We start from the raw sequence: 6,291 nt of genomic DNA on the forward strand, positions 1-6,291 counted from the left end.
TAAAGAGACATGTTGTTGTCACATGAGAACCTTGTAACTCCAAGCCTTTTTTAGTTTCACATAAGACTTAAAACGGTCTTTTAATGTCGTGTCACCGACAAGAAAATGGAAAAAACTTCATTATAAGCTTATAATGCATTAATATTAAACCAAAAATGTTCACTTTGAAACCTTAGACTTTGAAATCTTACTTAACATCACGGTATTTTTTTCATATTTTTTGAAAATTTTAGTTTCTTAAATAATTATTATTAACTTATAATTACGTTTCTTGAAAAACTGCCCAAATTTTACATAGGACTTTGAACCTCCTCACTCCACACAAATTTAGTTCAACTGAGTTTTTTTGAAGCTACAAGGTTTTCATCTGACAGCATCAATTTGGTAACCCAGAGGCGACACAGAGGACATGTTAAACTGCGCAGGCTTGGCTATAGGACATGTACAAGCTAGCTAAGGAATACAGAAGCTTAGTCAATGCTTGGTTGAAGTACACAAATAGCTTATTTTCTCTCAGCGGCTTGTCACAACCTAAGCTTCTCCACCCAGCATTTGAATGCAGAGTGCTGATATACGAGGCCAGACACAGGTTCGACTGACAAACACAAAGCAATTGTTTCCTTTTACACTTAACGCACTTCATGTAAAAGTAGGTAACACGGGACGGTATTGGTAGCATGCTACAATCCGCCCGGCACTGACGTGAATCGTTCTGAATTAACAACAAAACATGATCTTATGTAACTGATTGTGCTAATGTGTGAACTCTTTCTGACCAAACTTGTTAGCAGTTTTGAAATTCAAATTTGTCAGTATTAACAATGTTTATCTATGTTCAAGCTTTTTTTGGTCCTAGTTGTGTCCAAATGGTTAGCCAGATTTAGCACTATCTGCATGAGAGGTGGGTTCTTTTTTTTTTATCGTCAATAATATGTTCAAGTCCACCAGTTGTTGCAGGTGGGTTATTAAATGTTTCACACAATGTATGGTATTATATTGTATATTGTGTTCAAAAATAAATCTGAAATACTTTTTCTATTAAGTGATTAAAAACAAAGCATGAATATATTCATTCCGTTTCCGCAGTTTTTTTCCCCTCATAGCCTAGTTTTCCTTACTCTGGGTGTGATCTACAAATTGGGTCACAGTAATGCTTCTGGTGGGTTCCCACATGTTTGTCATGTTTCATTAGCATGTGTCCCAATATAAAACTGTATTTACTGAGCACCTGGGTCCAGTGCTGAAAGAAAAAAAAGAGCCTCTCGTATGTGAAACAGCATCAACAATAGTCTAAAATCCCTGCTGGTGGCCCCTAGAGGTATGTGCTGCTGCTGACACCCAACCTGAGCAAAGAGCTGTGAATTTCCAGAGCAAAAAAACACTGCCATATCAAGAACATGCAAATATCAACAAGATACTAGACTGAAACATGGCAATGCAACAGAGCAGAACTCCATTTAAAGGCTTTACATCACTTAGATAAATACACAGATTTAGCACTCCAACTACTGGCTAGTTTCATGATTGATTAATCTGTTAGCCATTTTTTAAATTAATCTCCCATAAAATGTCAGGCAGGTAAAAGATGCCCATCACAAACTCCTGGAGCCTAAAATGACGCTTTCCCTTCATATTTACAAAAGTCAAATTTACAATAATGGAAAACAGCAACATTTCAAAGAATTTTCGGCTGATTGACAAGTCAACGTTTCAGGGCTACTTAAATGTGTGTTACAAATGCGTAATGGACAGCAGAGGACTTAATGCTGTGCCATTTTACAAGAAAACTAACTGAGTCTGAGATTGTACTTATTCAATTTGTTTTTAAAGTGAAGTTTAAGTTCCCATCGTTTATCCACCACAATCTACATAAAAATAATAACAGAGCCACTAAAGGTCAGCAGATTCCGGGCCGTCTTGTGAAGGAAAAAAAAAAAAACAATCAACCTCAAACATCAGGACAGCAGTGGAAAGTGAGGTAGAATTAAAATGATCTCACAGTGTGTATTAGTAAATCTGTACTATGTTACTCCTAATTTTCTTTGATGTCACTGCGTTTGCTGCATCATCACTGAGGCTCGGCTCTAATGTGCTGAGACGGGAACACAGTGTGACACAGACTCAGCACCACGACCCACACACAATCTGACAGGAATGTCCTGATGTGGCATAAGGTCCTCACACATACAAAAACACATGCAGTGTTCATTTTGTTGTGTTGAAATGTGCGCACCCACACACACACACACACACACACAAACACACTACAGGTGCCTTGCAAGGCTTCTTTGCAACATCTACAGTAATGATCATGTCATCTCTTCATTGATCAATGTCAGCCATGGTAACACATACAAACAGTATTAATTCTCCCATTGGCTCAAACATCATTTCATGTATCAAGGAGCTAATGTTTTTAGTCCCTGCATGCTTGTGTGGTAGATGGCGCAGCATCTCAAAACCTACTCAACTCATTTCAGTAAGATTTGGTGTAAGCGTTAACCATGAGCCTATGTGGCGCAGTTACCACCACCAAGTGGTCATTTCTGAAGCACTTCATATTTTCGGCTCCTCAATCGCGTGTAGATGAAAACAGATGAAAAAAAAATTGACAACCAATTCTGATTACATGCAAATTGTTTTTAAAACTCCTTCTTCGTAACATGCATGAAGTAGATGATAGAAAGGATTATATTTCTTTTGTTTTTTTGATATTCCAGAACAATTTGTCCTTAGTGTGGCTCTCGAATACTCAACTGCAACAGGAGCACATATAGACCCCCTGCATTCTCACACAATCTGATGGCATTTCACCTATAGGTGGCAATTTAAATAACAAATTAAGGGGATTAAAGAACCTCAGTTAAAAAAGGTGCACACTGACATTCTTTGTAGTTTCAAATCAAACCATCAACCTGACTCCTGCTCTTTGGCAGTTCCTCCAACAGTGACTCCCCCAGCAACATTTACTGGATAGGATGCGGATGCTGTTGTTTTATTGCTACATTATTAAGTTGTTTTATTTAACAGGTGGGACCTTACATAAACCCAGGGAGAAAATATTTCCTGGAAATGTTTTACTAGCTCGCCATTTTCCACAGCTTAAAGGCACTACTACAATTTGAACATTCCATGTAACACAATATTGGGCTATTAGATACCGCGTTTTTATTGTATAACAGCAACAACTTCTGTCTATAAATACATAATTAGGCTAGTTTTGCAAAGTAATAACAGGTGTTACATTGTTATATTGTTTCTTATGTTCTTTTAGCAAATGGGTTCAGGGAAGCTTTACATGACTATTTACATAAGGACAACTTATGTAACATTAAGATATTCAAAACCAATTGTATCTTGGGTTCTTTTACTGCCTATTTTTAAACTTCTGACAGGGAAGGAATTATTCAAACCTGACCTGAAAAACTTGAGTTAAGAGGCTTGTGTAATTTCCATCCATGACCCTTCATATCTAATTTCATTGTGACCCATGATAAGAGCTCTGAGGCCGTCTGCCCTTGTATCCACTCCAACGTTGTTTTAAAAGAGAATCGTGAGTGAATTATATCACCAGGGTCTGTCATCTTATTCTCCCTATTGCTATTTTCATCTTTTAGCTCTTATCCTTGAGTTTTCATATATACTGCATGTCTCTGACCTCAAATATTTTCCAGTCACCTTTTATTTCCTCAACCTCCTTGTCCTTCTCTCACATCTCCCACTGTGCAAGCCTCTCTTTGCCTTGCCTCTGACATAACCCAGTAAAAGAAAGAGATTTGATTAAATTACTTGCGTATACATGACGAAAGAAAGCTAAATGGGAGAGACTGGAATATGGGACAGGTGGCCTTGGGAATGATGGGTTACCTAATACAGCTAAAAACAGAGCAAAGCATTTCCCACCAGTCGAGGAAAATGACACCACTTAACTTCTCCCCTGTGTGGCACAAAGAAGATGATAGGGATATTTTCAGCAAAGAAAAGGAAGTGGTTAGCTCAGGATTTGTGTTAGGGAATTGGCTTAAGGCTGAAAAATTCCCCATTGTATCCTCTATACACGACTGAATGAATGAATGAGACATTCAGAGAGAAAGAGAAAGAAAGAAAAAAGGACAGCGGGTGTGGAAACAGCATGAATCTCTCACCTTAACTAATATCTCAAATCTCTTAAATAAAAAAAACCTAGAAATACACATTTACACCTCTTATACTCTTTTAAATAGTAGTATGGTTGTTTCAGTGTTATTAATCACGTGTTAAAACACAAGAAAGTAAGATAAGATGCTGTGCCATTAGATTTTAGGCTGCTCTAACAAGACACATTTAAAAGTTGTAGTTTGATAAGAAGAGAAACACACACACACACGAGCTGGAGAGGGGGAGAGAGCAGCTGATATAACTACTTTAAGATGAATACATGAAGGCCTCATTGGGATGTTTCATAATTAAATGTAAGGTTCCAAAGCCCACGCGTTGTTAATGATGGTGCAGTGACAAATGTGGATTTCTTAGTCTTCATTCTGTTAACCTGCGTGAAACTGTTTTTGCCTTAAGACATCTTTGCTTGAACAAAAGTGAAACCTATTTCTTACAATCGTCTTAAGACAAAGCCTGGTATTTTGTATGTCAACTCGCACTTAAAAATCCCCGCCCCCCCCTCCAAAATACACTTTATGGTCACTGAACATAACAGGTGTGTAAACGCCCCAAAGTCTGACTGAAGATTTTGCCCTTCAAAAGCTTCACACCAGTCCCTGAAACCAGATGCAAACTTGGGTGTCAAATGAAAGGTCTTTACACAAGGGCATGTGCGTCAGTTGAACTGAGTTGAATTTGTCCCAGATGTTGATCGTTAGTATTGTAGCGCCGTCTGCAGAATGACAAGTCATCATGATAGAAAAGTCTCACGATGAACATGTGGGTTAGAGAATGCGTATTATGTGTGTACATATGCACAAACGCACGCAGGAACACTTAATTTTTCCAGCCTTTGATGTCAGTAGAGCTATTATGAGCCCGCAAGTCTTGTTGAAGACTTATTTGTGAAATCATAAACGCGTACTTCTGGCCCACCCGTTTATTCAGGGTCAGTGACTGCCGACAACAAGGGCTAAATTAAGGAATCTGATCTAAGGGAGAGATCACCCGTACAGGGTACATTTAGTACAATCCGTTCAGTGTTGGCTTAATGCAACAGCTTACATTTATTTTGATCACAAGGGGTTAAATATCTCTTCTTCTAATGAAAATTATGTGGCTCTTGCTTTTGCGTCATTGTGGTTTTATAGCTGGCTGTAGGGCCAGCTGGTCAGATACTGCTGCTGCTGCCGAGGAGTACACCGTTATAAATGACAAGCTTGGCAATTGATTTTAATTTGCATGAAGAGTTATCAAACTGTCTCATTCACATTTTGTAAAAGGACAGGATGATTTTTCTTGTTCATAATCAGGCATTTTTCTTTCAAGACACTGAATTGAACTGAACAAAATCCTAATTTTTGCGTTTCATGATTTCATGATTACGTCATTAAGACAGTCCTGCTGTGTGGTAACAAACAAATTCATGAAATATATTAGTAAATATATTGGTGTTGCCACAGTGACTTCCAGGGAAAAGGCAACATGATGCCCCTCCTGGGTCCCCGGGGGCTGCATTAACCTTGTAAGTGAAGCAAGTAAATCAGTCGCGTGATTGATACGTGTGGCTATTTATATCCCCAGAGCCAATTAGAGGAGAGATGATGAAGTGGCTGAGGGTGCAGAGAAACACCGCTGACAGCCTTCTGAGCCTCGGCGAGTCCTCACTGTGCTTTCGGAAGCGATGAGAGAACAGGAGGACAAAGCTGGCTGCATTTTGGTGATAAAGTAAGCCACCACTTCTAGGCTGTAGGCAAACCACTGACAATGTCTGCTGCATGTTGTCGGTGGTGCTCAAAAATGTGAACCATAAGTCTCAAATATGCCGCAGTACATCCCAGACTGCACTGGATAAAAAAGGGCTCAAAGTTGACCTCAGGCCCCAGTCTGATAGGAGCACTGGGGTGGTGGAGGTTAGTACCACTTTGTTCCTGAGAGCAGCATGGTCTGCCTTTCTGAAAACTGTTAGCAACGGCCTCCATTAATGGAAAATATTTGGGTGATCATTATGATGCTTCTTGGGTACAGTTATAGTTTGCACACAACAGGGTTGTCAGTTTACTGCCGCACAAAGTCTAATATTAACTATCAGACATTAACAAGAAACAAACTACCAGTTAACTCAAATCAACTAAACCTCTGGGCATAGCCAGA

This window comes from Pempheris klunzingeri, chromosome 6, assembly GCF_042242105.1.
Source record: "Pempheris klunzingeri isolate RE-2024b chromosome 6, fPemKlu1.hap1, whole genome shotgun sequence".
In the NCBI taxonomy this organism is placed as follows: domain Eukaryota; kingdom Metazoa; phylum Chordata; class Actinopteri; order Acropomatiformes; family Pempheridae; genus Pempheris; species Pempheris klunzingeri.